The sequence below is a fragment of the Rhamphochromis longiceps genome, linkage group LG17, assembly GCF_057381845.1.
Source record: "Rhamphochromis longiceps isolate RC_006_pf linkage group LG17, R_longiceps_female_GT1.1, whole genome shotgun sequence".
Lineage (NCBI taxonomy): Eukaryota > Metazoa > Chordata > Actinopteri > Cichliformes > Cichlidae > Rhamphochromis > Rhamphochromis longiceps.
The window spans coordinates 12,449,885-12,464,203 of NC_140573.1; the positions used below are offsets into that span (position 1 = coordinate 12,449,885).

Below are 14,319 nucleotides of genomic sequence, written 5' to 3' on the forward strand. Positions count from 1 at the left end.
CATCTTCCACACAGGTGCCTAAAATTCTAACAAATGATAATTAATGATGATAAGCAAGATGAGAATGAGCAAATCCTGAAGCAGCTACAAAAAATTCAGACTGATGCCACGCCCCCTGTCACAGGACACTTTGATTAGAAAATGCAAATATTTAAACATTTTAATGTGGGAATCTTGGAGTGCAGACACCATGCTGCTGTCCTACAGTATAACGGGAAATGTAAATATTAGGTCTGCCTCCTTCAGCACGCACTGTATTATGGCAGTGTGGGTTAAAAACGTAATTGGGGCATCGGTACTTCAGAGGGATCCGCTATTGCTGGGACATTAAGCAAAGTTTTTGCTGAGAGTCATGTTTTCCAGTGCGTTCTATTTCAAAAGACCAGCCACCTCTTGGAAAAGCCTTTTTCACCCACCGACTCGGCTTGACAATGCATCGCTTCATTGGTGCCACTGATTCCTGGATTTTTAAGTCCTCGAAATATGTCAAAAGATTTTACAAGACCTCGTGCTCATCGTTTATTTTCACTTAACTCAAAATACGGGCTCAGCTGCAGTCTGTTTACACGAGCCTGTGTGAAATAAAACCAGACGCTCTAGCGAAGATTCACCTCAGCGCTGTAGAGCGAGAACAGCCTTTTGACTTAACCTTCAAGCACTGATGTAGAGGCATGCGCCTTTCCATCCCAAGTGCAGAGACAAATTGTGAGTTTGTTCAGTTCTGTCAGTATACACACACCAACCCCCAACAAGTAATAGCGTTGATATGAATTCCCTTGTACAGAGACAAGCTCTGACTGTTGTATTGAAAAGAGGGGGCTGTGTACTCCGCGATGGCCATGGGGGAGTTTTTCGCTTTCATCAATGAGGTCAGCCTCTCAGCAAAAGCTTGTTGCTGCCTAGTAGTTTATCTGCAATACATCATAGGTGATGGATGGGTAATGGAGAAGCCATAGCTTTCTCATTCACAGCACTATATCATTTCAGATAAATCTTCAAGCTATCTGTTCATTGGGTTTCGGTGATATCCTCCACGGCACAGCCTAGTCCTGGTATAAAGGCACACTGATCTATCCATATCTCTCAATTTTTCCAGCTTTCTTTCTTGAAATCTCTTTATTGCTAAGAATAAATATGACTACACAGATGGATTTAGCTGTGCTGCGGATCATGATGATTATTTTTGAGTCTTTTAATATTTCACCCTTGTTATTAAGTTTATTAGAAAAGAAAACATTACAGCAAAATCAAAGAGAAGCTGTCATGGTCCTGGGCCATGTGGGCCCAGTATTCTTAGTTCTTTGTATTTTTGTATTTCGTTCCTTATTTTAGGCCATGTTTTCTGAGTTGCCCTCTTGTGTTGTTCCCTTAGTGTTTTCCATTCGTGGCTTTTGCCCCCTGTGTGCCCCTCTGTGTATCTGTGAGCCCTCGTCTCTCCTTATGTTTTATTCCATGTTTCCCCAGCCCACTATGCCCGTGCTCTCTCTCTCTCCTCCTGTTTGCACCTCTGTGTACTTCCTGTTTTACTTTGACAGTCTCCCGTCAGTGTTGTTTACTCCTGCCATGTCTTGTTATGTTTATCTGTGTCAGCTGTGTTCCCATGTGTGGCCACTTCCCCTGATCATCCCTCTTGTGTATTTAGTCTCTGTGTTTCATGTAGTCTGTGTCGCGTCGTCTGTGTTATCTCCCCTACCCCTTGTCATAGTTCCCCAGCCTCAACTAGTCCTAGTTTGTACCTTGTTTAGCCATAGTTTTCCCAGTCTATGTTCAGGTTTTCCCTCAGTTCCTTTGCTGCCTTGTTCCTTATGTTTTCGGCCCTAAATAAAGGCTCGCCTTCTGTTAAGTCCGGTTTTGTGTCCTCACCTCTGTTTGCTCTTGGGTCCTCCACTCACTCCACACGGTCTGCCCCGGCGGTCCGTGACAGTACGACGCGACCAGTATGGACCCAGCGACACAGAGAAGGGAGGTCGTTCAGACAGTGGAAGCGCTATGCTGTCAGTGGATGCAGCGTTCCGGGGAGGAGGATACGGAGGAGTTGCTTCACCCATTGCGGGTGAGCGTAACCGTGTTCCCCTGGCTGTGGGAGGCGCTACCCCCCCCTGATTTCTGATTACCTCCGCACCATCCTCCAACCCCGTCCTCAGGAGCAGGCGCCCAGCGCACGGGCCGCGTCACCACCGTTCCGCTGTCACGCAACTTCCCCATCACCGCCTCCACCATCTTGCGGCTCCGGGGTGATTAAAGTTGGCTCACTGAGACTCGGACGCAACCTGGGGTCGCTACCATCCATTCCTTCGTACACGAGCCGCTCACCCTCGCCGTTTCGTTCGGACTTCGCTTCTCCAGCCTCCTTTCTGGCACGGATGTGGTCGGAGGATGAGGAGCCAGCCGTCACAGCTATCAATGTTGTGTCAACAGCCGCTGCTAGGAGGAAGCGGCGCCTTCGTCGCCGCCGCACGTCAGCGCAGCCAGAGTCCGGGGTGTCGTCAGAGCAGTCGCCTGGGCCGGAACCGCTGGCCGAAGCCGCCTCCGAGTCCATGTCAGCAGTGATTTTCGGCTCTGAGGAGATGTCCCCACAAATCACTGCCCGGGACATCGCTGAACGGGAGCAGGTGGTTCTCGCGGAGCTGGAGGAGAAGCTCCGGTGGAAGCCGTGGCTGACCCCCGACTGTGAGCAAGTCTTTCGGGGAACGCGCCTCGCTCTTGGGGGCCCGCGGAGCTGCCAGGGCCTGCCCCGTTTCACTTCCCCTGCAACCGGAGCTTCCGTCACCGCGTCGCCTTCAGGGAAGAGGCGACGGTGACGTCACCGTGGCGCCGCACGGCAGCTGGCGGTTGGGGAGGGTCTCGTTTCATCTCGTGCCCCTTCCGAAATGGAGGTGAGTGACTGTGCTTTTGCTCCACGTGTCTTTTCCATGGGCGAGATCATGCCCACTGCTGAACTGCTGCCTACCAGGCTCAGCCATAAGAGAGGCGATCGTATCAAAGAGCCAGAGTCCGTGCAAATATCTGTTTTACCGGCCAAGACTAAAGAGACTGTAAATGGACCAGCTGATAGTAATACTACAAGCAGCAAGACTGAAATTGAACAGCTAGAGAGGCCCCCCAAGGGTTGTAGTGTCTCAACATGAATGTTTAGCGTTTCCATGTGTGACCTGTGTTAACCACCACTCAATCACTGATGATGAGTCTGGGGGCATTCTTGTTGCTGGAAATGTGAGCAAAACTGAGCGTGACCCATTAAGTGGGGTTTCCAGGAATTGTGATGTAGAAGCTCTTCATGTGGCCGTACAAGCGCCAACAGAAACCCTGCCAGTGTCATGTAGCGAGGATGGCAGGGCTGTGTCTACCTGTTCTGAGGGAGCAGATAAGGAAATTCGATACCATGTTAATGATTTAGAGAAACCAGAGACTGTTTCCTGTGTGGCTTATATAACTGAGCCTTTTGACTCCCAGTTGAATGCGTCTGAGAATTGTGACCATGAACCCACTCTAGTTGGTGAGGACGCCACTGTGAATTCTAGGCATGGGAACTTAGACCCAGAAATTAACCCTCCTCCATTCCGTGAGGGCAGGGCACCTGTTTCCACCTCTGCCAGGAGTAATTCAGTCCAGGACCTGAGACCAGGTGGCGAACTGATAAACAGTGAGTACATGGGCACGTTAGCCAAGAAGGTGTATTGTGTGTCAGAACATGCTCGGCCTGAGACAGTCATGACTCATGCTAGAGGGCCTATGGATAACCTGGACTGTGTTCTGGATGCTGTGAGAGATAAGGAAACTGTGTTTAGCTCCACAGCGAGGGCAGCCAAGGGCAGCAGAAGCCACGTTAATGGCTTAAAAGGACAAAGTTCTGTTTCAGGTGTTGCTCCCTCAGCCACGCCCCATGAAGCTAATGATCCCAAGGCTGAGTTTGAAGTGCAGTCTACTTTGGTTTTCTGTGACATGACGAATAACATTGTATGTGTTACTGATCGTGACACTGGAAACGTACCCCTAGGCAATATTTCCGCTGGCAGCCATGTGGAGGTCGTCCATGTGACCAAGTTTTCTCACATTAAACCTGAGACAATGAACTCTGAGTTTAAAGATTCTAAGACTGTTGACTCAGGAGACATTGTGTTCTCAGAGTCTAACGCCGGTACTGTGAACATTAAAAGCGTTCACTTTCTTGACCCCTGTTTGAAGATTGCAGGTGCTAAGGACAGTTCTTCACCTGCCCTCTCAGAGCGTGGAGTTATGTCCCAGCGGTCTGTTTCGCCACAGGCTTCAGCCCAGCTAGCAGCGCAGCTCCCTGCCCAGTTCGCAGCCCGACCTGCATCTGCTGCTGGATGCCCGGGTGTGCCAGGCCGGCACCCCGCAGCGACTCCGCTGCTTCCTGCCACGCCAGCTGGAGGGCCCGAGGAGCCCGTTCAGCCTCCTGTCTCCGCTGGAGGGTCCGAGGGGCCCGTTCAGCCTCATGCCTCGTCGGCTGTACAGGCTGCTTCTCAGCCTGCTAAGGATGGCGTGAGCTTTCTCTCCGCCTCAGACTGCCTTCTGCTTCAGCCGTCTCTTCCAGCTGGAGGGCCCGAGGAGCACGTCCAGCCTCCTTCCACGTCGGCTGGGGGGCCCGAGGAGCCCGTCCAGCACCATGCCACGTCAGCTGGAGGGCCCGAGAGGCCCGTCCAGCCTCACGCCTCGTCAGCTGGAGGGCCCGAGGAGCCCGTCCAGCAACATGCCACGTCTGCTGGGGGGCCCGAGCCGCCCGTCCAGCACCATGCCACGCCTGCTGGGGGGCCCGAGCCGCCCATCCAGCCTCACGCCTCGTCAGCTGGAGGGCCCGAGTCGCCCATCCAGCCACCTTCGGCTTCTGCATCTGCTTCGTCTGCTGCAGCTCCGGCCTGTGCTTCGTCTGCTGCGGCCCCGGCCTGTGCTTCGTCTGCTGCGGCCCCGGCCTGTGCTTCGTCTGGCCCCGCCTCGTCTGGTCCCACCACGATTGGTCCTGTGCCCACCGGGCCTCGGCCAGTATGCCTGACACTGGAGAGCCGCCATTGCCTTCCGCACGGCCGGCCTCCGGACCAGCTCTGTCACCTGTGCCACCCGCCTGGTCGGCCCCCCGACCGTGTGGCCCGTGAACTCTTGTGCCTGTGGGCTCTGGGTCGGCCCCCTGAACTTTCTTCGGACTATGGTCATGTGCTCCTGTGTTTTCTGTTGTTTGTTTTTGTTTCCCGTTCTGGTCCCTCCGTCCTGGTCCCCCGCCTCCCGCCCTGGGTGGGATGTTTTCTGTTTTTGTTTTGTTTCTCGGGTTTGGGCTGTCGGGAGCCAGCCCTTTAGGGGGGGGTGATGTCATGGTCCTGGGCCATGTGGGCCCAGTATTCTTAGTTCTTTGTATTTTTGTATTTCGTTCCTTATTTTAGGCCATGTTTTCTGAGTTGCCCTCTTGTGTTGTTCCCTTAGTGTTTTCCATTCGTGGCTTTTGCCCCCTGTGTGCCCCTCTGTGTATCTGTGAGCCCTCGTCTCTCCTTATGTTTTATTCCATGTTTCCCCAGCCCACTATGCCCGCGCTCTCTCTCTCCTCCTGTTTGCACCTCTGTGTACTTCCTGTTTTACTTTGACAGTCTCCCGTCAGTGTTGTTTACTCCTGCCATGTCTTGTTATGTTTATCTGTGTCAGCTGTGTTCCCATGTGTGGCCACTTCCCCTGATCATCCCTCTTGTGTATTTAGTCTCTGTGTTTCATGTAGTCTGTGTCGCGTCGTCTGTGTTATCTCCCCTACCCCTTGTCATAGTTCCCCAGCCTCAACTAGTCCTAGTTTGTACCTTGTTTAGCCATAGTTTTCCCAGTCTATGTTCAGGTTTTCCCTCAGTTCCTTTGCTGCCTTGTTCCTTATGTTTTCGGCCCTAAATAAAGGCTCGCCTTCTGTTAAGTCCGGTTTTGTGTCCTCACCTCTGTTTGCTCTTGGGTCCTCCACTCACTCCACACGGTCTGCCCCGGCGGTCCGTGACAGAAGCAGTGGGAGTTCTTTGTCAAATGTTTATTACAGCTCTGCTTTGCTGGCTAATGATTAGCTTAGCAGGGGTAGTGGTTCAGTTTTTAGCTAACCTAAGGGCACTCTGAGTGTGGGTTGGTTTGTTTTTTGTTTTTTGACCTTGTAGAGGGTTTTTTTTCATACAACTTTTCAAGTTTACGTCATTAACAGTGAACGGAAATACAATTTACATTTCATTTGCAATTTGTCTTTACTAAAGTCTCCAGTGTTTCTAGTAAGATGGCTGTCAGAAAAGAGCATTATCTGTATGAGATTATGAATGTGATCTGTGTTCACTAAAGGACAGAGAAAGCAGCTTACCTTAGTCCACAGCTTTATCAATCCCACAATCCAAATGAATTAGCAGCCACACAGTTGAGCACTGCCGCTGTCGTACAGTGATAAATATCTCCAATGCGAACACAGATCACTATCAGAGTGTTACTGTTCACAAGGTTATCTCACCTTTATTATACTACCTCTGGTGTCAGGTTAATTTCTCTCCTCACAGGGGTCAGCATTAACGCCTATGCCGGCCACTACACAGAGTGTTGCTAATTGCACAATAAGTCCAACAGAAAGAGAGATTTCATTGTCGCGCACTAAAAGCTAAACAACAATGATTCCAACTTACCTCCTTAAAAAGTCAAGGGGAAAAGCAGCAGTTTTCCTTTTGCGGAGAGAAGAAATGTTAAATATTCTCTCTGAGCCGTTTTAAAAGTTCCTTCTGTTCACGAACCTTTTGTCCTGGGTATGCAAAGATAAGCACATACCATAATAAACAGGGTATGATACTGCTGCCACTGGCTTATATTCTAATACCAAATCTGTAGTGCAGCAATAGATAGAAGGTAACACAAGATAGCTTGGGGTAATCTGTATGAAGCATGAGGTATATTCATCCCCCCTGCACCAAATAATCCTAGCTGTTTTAAATATAGAATAGATAACTGCTGCTCTGGTGGTATTCTGGGGGAGATGATAGACGGTGAAATGGAGCCAAAATGAATGGGCCCTTAGTTGAACAGGCCTAAATTCATTTCACAGACCCAGTGGAATGGAGTTATCTGAATCAACTGTCCTCCATGGCTGCCTGAGGGATATTGGAGACTGCTAAGGTCAAATTACAAGCGAGGATTCGACTTGTGTGTGACTGTGGAGAAATTACCTTAAGAGTTTGCAGGAGCCTGACAGGAGCCTGACAGTCAGCGTGTCTGCTACACTAAGATCCACTAAAACAAAAAGAAAGAAAAAACAACCCTTCCTGTTGTGTATTGAAGTCCCTATTGACAAAAGATGTAAAATCAAACAAGCGTTCACGCAAATTTAAAGGTTACATCTCTGATTCAGGAATGACTAAGCACTGACATGGATGTGAACCCCTTTTCTGAAGCGATCGCTGGCATTAGAAGATGAAGAATGACAGCGAAAAAGGCCAAATATCACACTCCTCTTCCTGCTAGAGGGACATCCTCCAGACAGCAGTGGAGCTCGGATGAAATGTGACGCTCTCCAGACACCTCCAGGTCCTCTAATGAGATTGTGCTTAAGGTGTAAATTAGTTACACAGTCTTGCTCATCACAGACACTGGAGCAGCAAATCCACTGGGTTGTTCCAGTTCCACCAGCCATGATGGAGATCCATTTCATGAACATCGCTCATTAATATGGTAATGGAAGTCATTAATGCTTGATAGCGAAATTAATAGAATTATAGTACTTGGTGGGTCATAGCCAGGAACAGTGAAAAGGAAGGGGCTTTGTTTCCAGTAGGAGCCATTTGCAGGAAGAAACATGTTTCTAGTGAGAGTGTTTAAACATCCAAAAATCAGTGAATATGTTTTGTATTTAACACTCACAGATACGAAATGACTAATCCAGTGAAATGTGGACGTGGTTTGTGTTTCAGCACTGGTGAGTGAGCAGAAGCAGAGAATTTTGAGCATCAGCCTCCTGGTAGCAGTCACCTTTGACCACTGCAATCATCTGCTTCTCATACGCACATGCACGTTGTCACGGTGGTTTATATATGCATCTAGTGTGTGATTATTTGAAAACCGATGCCACCAAGGGAGTGTGCTCTGTCTTAAATCTTCAGTTGACCAGTCGGCACGCATTAGAGATGAATGCACCAATCTAAATACTGATACTATTGATACCAGCACTGGTATTGGCATTGGATCGATACTAGTGCGATAGGATCGATACTTTGTTTCTATCCTCCAAGTAGAGCATGTAGCCCACTGCTTTATTTTGGACATGTTGATACAGTTTCTGCGAACACTAAAAATGATGAGGGAAATTCATTTGCAATTATTTTAGCCATTTAGCTTTACCTTTTCATCGAGGACAACCTTGTGAGCTGGACTACTGAATTACAGCTATCTCCCATAAAATGGGTAGTATAAAATTGAAGATCGCCTCTGGCTGAGTCTTTAAGTCTAGAAATGAGTGAGTGACGTCATGGTGTATGCAACAATATTGACTTCAGCACACAACAAAACATTTGAACTTTTATATACTGTCTAGCCCAGTGGTTTTCAAACATTTTACACAATAGGCACAACCTTCACATATGCACCCTGGCTTCTCTGCCAAGTGAGCTGCCATTGGCCTTTCTTTTAACTGTCTTGTTAGTTAAACAGCATCATCTGCATATTTATAAATATTTCTTTATAATTTTCCCTTCATTACCTTGTCCAACCTTTTCACATAGTCTAACACATAACCCTACTGTTTCTTGCATTCTTCGGCATTCTTTTGAGTTAAGCTGAAGGCCATACAACCTTTTACAAAGCTTTCCTTTTCTTTTTCCTTTACTTTGTGTTTTAGTTTGACCAGATGGACTTGCCCGTCATACGAGATTTGTCAGAAGACAAATCAGGATTATCAGAGTCTTGGTTGGTAAATAAATACTAACAGTTGTGGGCAGTAAATATATTGCATCCATTGTTTTTTGTTTGTTTGTTTGTTTGTTTGTTTGTTTGATGCAGCTGTATAATGTAATAATTGACTCAAAGTGCAAACTGTGTCTGCCTTCCTTCGGGAACTACTTGTTTACCCAACCAAGCATTGAAAGTTTTTAGCTGATCAGGAAGTTTAACCTCCACGATCCCTGTCATGGTCCTGGGTCGTGCGACCCAGTGTTTTGTGTTTAGTCTATTTTGATGTTTATTGATTGTTTAGGTTCTTTAAGGTAGTCCAGTCCTTTTGTAGTTATGTTACCCTTGTATCAAGCCTCCCTTGCCCTTCGTGTGTTTATGTCTGTGTGTCTTGTATTGTCAAGTTCATGCTGTCGCGTCTGTCACCTCCCCCTGTACTACGTCTCCCCGGTTCATGTCCCATGTTTCCTGTTTTACTTTGAAGGCCTGCATTCACTGTCAGTGTATTCAGTTTCACTCCTCCTGTCCTGTCGTTAAGTTCATGTATATCAGCTGCGTTCCCATGTGTGGCCACTTCCCCTGATCATCCCTCATGTGTATTTAGTCTCTGTGTTTCTTACAGTCTGTGTTGCGTCGTCTGTGTTCCCACCCTCCATGTTTCCATGCCCGGTCTGTTGTATTCATAGCCTTACCTTGGTTCATTCCCAGTTTAGGTTTCTGTTTAGTTATTGCTTTTGAGCTGCCCTTATTCTTGTTTGTTTCTCTTGCGTTACCAGCCACAATAAAAGGCTCGCTTTTGTTTAAAGTTTACTCCCGTGTCACTCGTGTCCGCACCTGAGTCCTCCACGCACTCTCCACACGGTCTGTCACAGCGGACCGTGACAATCCCAGGAGCTCAAAAGATCGTGGTTATTCTGCCCAAGGTCGGCACCCCACCCACAAGCTTATCACCAGTAACAACTACGCAGCCAGAGGCCTTTAATATGAATGACAAATGAGCCTGATAGTGGGACAACGCTGTCATCTTTGTACTTGCAGCATACAGATGGATGCACGCACTTAAGGAAATGCTTACATTAGACGCATTTTTCTAACAAGTTGTCACATTTTGCAGCACCGGTCTGATCGGAATTGACAGTTGGGGATATAAAAAAAATCAGAGTCTGTGTCACGCTGAATCTGCCACAAATCTCTGCTGGGACGCGACATAAATCAACTTCAGAACCACGGACAGCTCCAGTACGGTACGGCATACTAAAAGGAGGCTGGAACGCACGGGGAAACTGGGTTAATTAGCACCACACCGAGGCTACTGTGCCCACAGAATTCCACACCCCGATTGCTCCCACGGATTAATTTCTGCTGTTTCTGGGTAGATTCGGGTGCCGACAGAATTATGAGATGAGGAACGGCCCGGGCACCCCCCGCTCCCCCAACACACACACACAAACACACACACAGAGACACACACAGAATTGTATATGTTGCAGTCTCATCATCAGCGTTTATCAGTGCATGCAATATGAAATCTCTGCAGTGAAGTATTTAGCATTCACTTTTTTTTGTTCTTGATGTTTTAGGAATTATGGGCTGCTCTCTGAGAGGATTCAAATTGCATTTCAGATGTAATTCGGGCACAGTGCGCACGCTTTCCCACCAGCCTGCATGTTAATTATTTCTGCAAAGTAGTAAGAGCCAATAAAAAGGAAACGGAATCCGCCTCCCTGACCAATTCACATCCTGCACGCTCTGGCGCCGCTTTTGATCAATGCAATCTGAAATGAAATCAGGTGCCCAGGCAGCATACAGTTGAACAGCGCTGATCCCTGTTGCTATAATGTGTGCTGTCACAGTCATTATGAAAATGCCAGCATCTATTCATTCACTCAGTTGCTGTATCTCTGCTGCATGGTGATTTTTATTTTTATTTTATTTTATTTTGAAGCAGAGCCGCCTTTGCAGTGCCATTTAATGACTCATGGTTCATGCATAGGCATGCTCCACAAGACAAAACCAAAGAGGATTAGGCATTATGCTCAACACCTTCTCCTCCTCTAACTAATGTGACAGCTCAGACACATAAGGACTTAAACACTGACGTCCTCTCTAGAGGGGCTTTTTTCTGGAGTTTGCAGCCAAGCAGTTATGAGGGATATTCAATGACTTCCGATGCTCGTGTCTTTAGAAATAGCTGCAGCATTAAAACAAGTATATTGGGGCATAAAGTTAATGGCAGGAATGCCATTTCGAGCATTTTGCGAAAAGGGCTTTTCATCTGAAGTGAGCGGGGGGAGAAAGTCACGCATTATTATTCTCGCCACGTCGGCTACCTTAGTCTACCCTCCTTTGGCAGCTATTACAGAGGGCTACTTGTGTCTTAAACATGTGACTAAGTGAGAGAGGGGCACAGGGGAGAGCCGAAGCGCCCATGCCTGTTATCTGCTGAGCGCCTATACCTTCAGTTTCCACAGGATCTGCGCTCCTCCACACAGCGCTGCGGAGTAGGCGGGTCAAGTAGGTGGAACAAAAAAAAAAAAAAAAAAGAAAAAGAAAAAAGGTGCCGGGGCGGAATTCACAACGGGATATTTAACAATCTTCGTGGGGTGGCAGGTAGCCGCATTCCGTCGCATCTGTCCGAGGCTGGACCCCGCCGCTTTCTGGTAACTGCGCTAAGACAGCTTTTAATCTCCTGAACGTTAGCTCCTCTGCGCTCCTGGAGTCTTTCTCCTCCTCCTCCTCCTCCTGCTCGTTTCTCCGATTGACTACATCTCCTGCTGGATGATTTCATTTTGTAAAGTCATTATCCCCAGAAAGGTCAGAGCCTCTGCTTCCAGGAACGTTGAATTAACTGTGGGATAAGCCGGTTGTCAACCCCAAGCGCACCCCCGACTGCTTTTCTCAAAGTTTCTCACTGGTGTAGAACCGACCGTCGGATTTGTCCGGAGCAGCTTTACCTCTTTTTTTCTCGGAGTGTTTTTTTTTTTTTTTTTTTTTTTGAGTGGTGTTTTTTTTCCCTCCGTGGAGTTGCAGTTGAACCCTGACAAACTGTGAAATGAGTTTCTCCACAATCTGGGCAGCTGAGAGCCACCGGGATTCGGCGAGAGCATGGGACACACTGAGTTAAACTTTCTCTGTCGTCCTAAACCGCGGTGAGTTCTTGCAATTTAGCTTAATTTGTCGAATTTGTGCGAGTATAAAGTAAAAGAAAAACCCCACGCTACCTGTGGATGTTCACCCTCAGCACCGTGTTTGACCCGAATAGCTCTTTGCATCTGCTGTGACTGTGACATCAGTGAATTTCTTTGTTGCTTGACCACAGTACAATGTGAAACTCTCACGCACAGACGCATACACACAGTCTCACCCCTGCATACATGCACACAAACTCCCGAACTGTATCTGCTGGCACTTTCAGGAGAGCATACACAATATTACTTTTCATGCCTTGTCAGTTTATACATGAGCACAATCAGACTCATCTCCTCCTCCTCATTTCTCATTGCCTGTCTCCTCCACCCACACACCCCCCCTCCTTCACCCACACTGCCACTCTTTATCTGCCTTAACAACAAACATTTCTAATCTATATTCCTCAGGGGTGTATTGGCATTCGCTCCTGTGGAGGATCAGATCTCTTACACTGATGTGTGGACAGAGTACTGCTCGCCAAGCTCCCAGCTCTGCTCTCAGGCTGGAAGAGTGAAAAAAATAAATAGTCCCACTGATTTCATAATTATACATTGCACCCTCAAGCCTCACCCTCAAAAAAGGCACATGAGTCAAAGGCAGCCTTATGGGATCAGTGGAGGCTGCGATAATGAGCCAAATACCCTCCAAGAAAACAAATAACATTTAAAATGCTATCATAGTGGCCCGAGGGCATGCTGGCGTAGGTGCTATTTGCAGTATTTTAAATGTAACTTCATGTGAAAACCCCCAACTGCAGTGGCAGGAAGGTTTGTTTTATTGCAAAGCTTCACGGTAGGAAAAAAAAAGTCAGTGAATCACTGCTGTAATTCTCATTGCCACTTGCCAGTGTTAGGCACAAGTGCCAAAGCCTCAGACTGTTTATAGGGCCACAACAGGGCCACTGTTCAGCAGTGTCCTCATCTATCCTGGGAGACTGGTGAACTCAACCGTGTCCAGGCCTGAAAGGCACACTGTCTCCTCCTATGAAAAGAGAGATTTCTCTCCTTGCATCGGTCATCTGAGCAACAAAAACGGAAGGAGCTCAAAACCTTGTCTGATTCTTTTTTTTCTCTACTTCACTGCTGCGATGCCAATCGAGGCTGTATATGGCATGTAAGTCTAATTTTCTGTGTTCGTGTCTGTTTGCTTGTCCGTCAGAGTGACGATGACAGGACCATCTGTCTGTGATTGACGTGTACTTGAGAGGAAACAAATCGAGCTTGAACAGAACTTTTACAGGGCAACTGTGACTGAGCAGGAAACCAGCTATAGGCTTTTTAGACTGAGGCTAACAGGAGGCACTACATGCCTGAGAGGGCTCCTTGTTCTTACAGTTTAGTGGTGGGCAGGAGGCAGCTTCATTTGAAGGTGTGATGGCTGAAGAAGGGCGGATGTGGTGGGAGGAAGTGGGGAAAAAAAGAGCAGAAAGCACAGGAAAAAGGACGAGAAAAGCTCTGCGCAGAACATTAAGTTAATGCAACGTAAAGTAGTTTTCTGTTGCTGACTTCAGGAGGATCGGTGGATGAGGTTTAGAGGGTGGTACCAAGTGTTCAGCTTAAGAAACCCTGTAATTGATCATAATTGCTATTTTTAGGGGGCAAATTACAGTTGGCATGATGACACAATGACATAAGGAAGTAAAGTCATAAGCTAAAGAAGAAACGAGAAGAAGAAGAAAAACAAGAAGATCACCCCATCTTGGTTTAGGTGGTATTTCGAGGGTCGAGTTTTGCCGGGATCTGCTCAACATCTTCAGCCCATTAATTTATGATAATGAGCAAACTGACAAAGTTTCACTTCAGACAGAGAAGAGCCGCTGCAAGGAGAAGAGGGAAAAGTGGGAGAGATGAGAAGATGAGAGAAAAGCTAAAGAGGAGAAAATCAAAAAGTTTCATTGAGGGATTTGAGGCTGACTTTGGCGCTAAAGTAGAATCTCTCAGATTAAGACCGACGGGGGCATTAAGCCAAAAATCTCTCTCTGAGGCAACTGGTAATTGAATGTTGAGTCTGAGCATATTCTGTAGAGGCGCACAAACGGATGGACACAGGGCTGCTTTGAGAGCAAAATTGTACCATATTGCACATAATTCTTTACAGATCAAGGACAGACTTCCTGTCATTAAAACAGGCAGGTGTCACGCTGTCACCCTGCCCATAAATATGCACTGACAGAGGTGGCTGAGCATGTGACTGGATGACACATGAGGGGGGTTGCTTTTCAAATTTTAACTAGCTTACCTGATC

At 47.5% G+C, this 14,319-nt stretch overlaps 1 protein-coding gene across 1 annotated transcript in view; it reads left to right on the top strand.

Annotated features, from left to right (window-relative positions):
* The first annotated feature begins 11,401 nt into the window (after positions 1 to 11,401).
* The window catches only part of LOC146649373 (BMP/retinoic acid-inducible neural-specific protein 3-like), a 64,349-nt gene continuing 61,431 nt past the window's right edge, over positions 11,402 to 14,319 (top strand). Inside the window, exon 1 of the mRNA XM_085386408.1 lies at positions 11,402 to 12,035. The gene's annotated coding sequence lies outside the window, so the exon portion shown is untranslated. The remainder of the gene's footprint in view (positions 12,036 to 14,319) is intronic.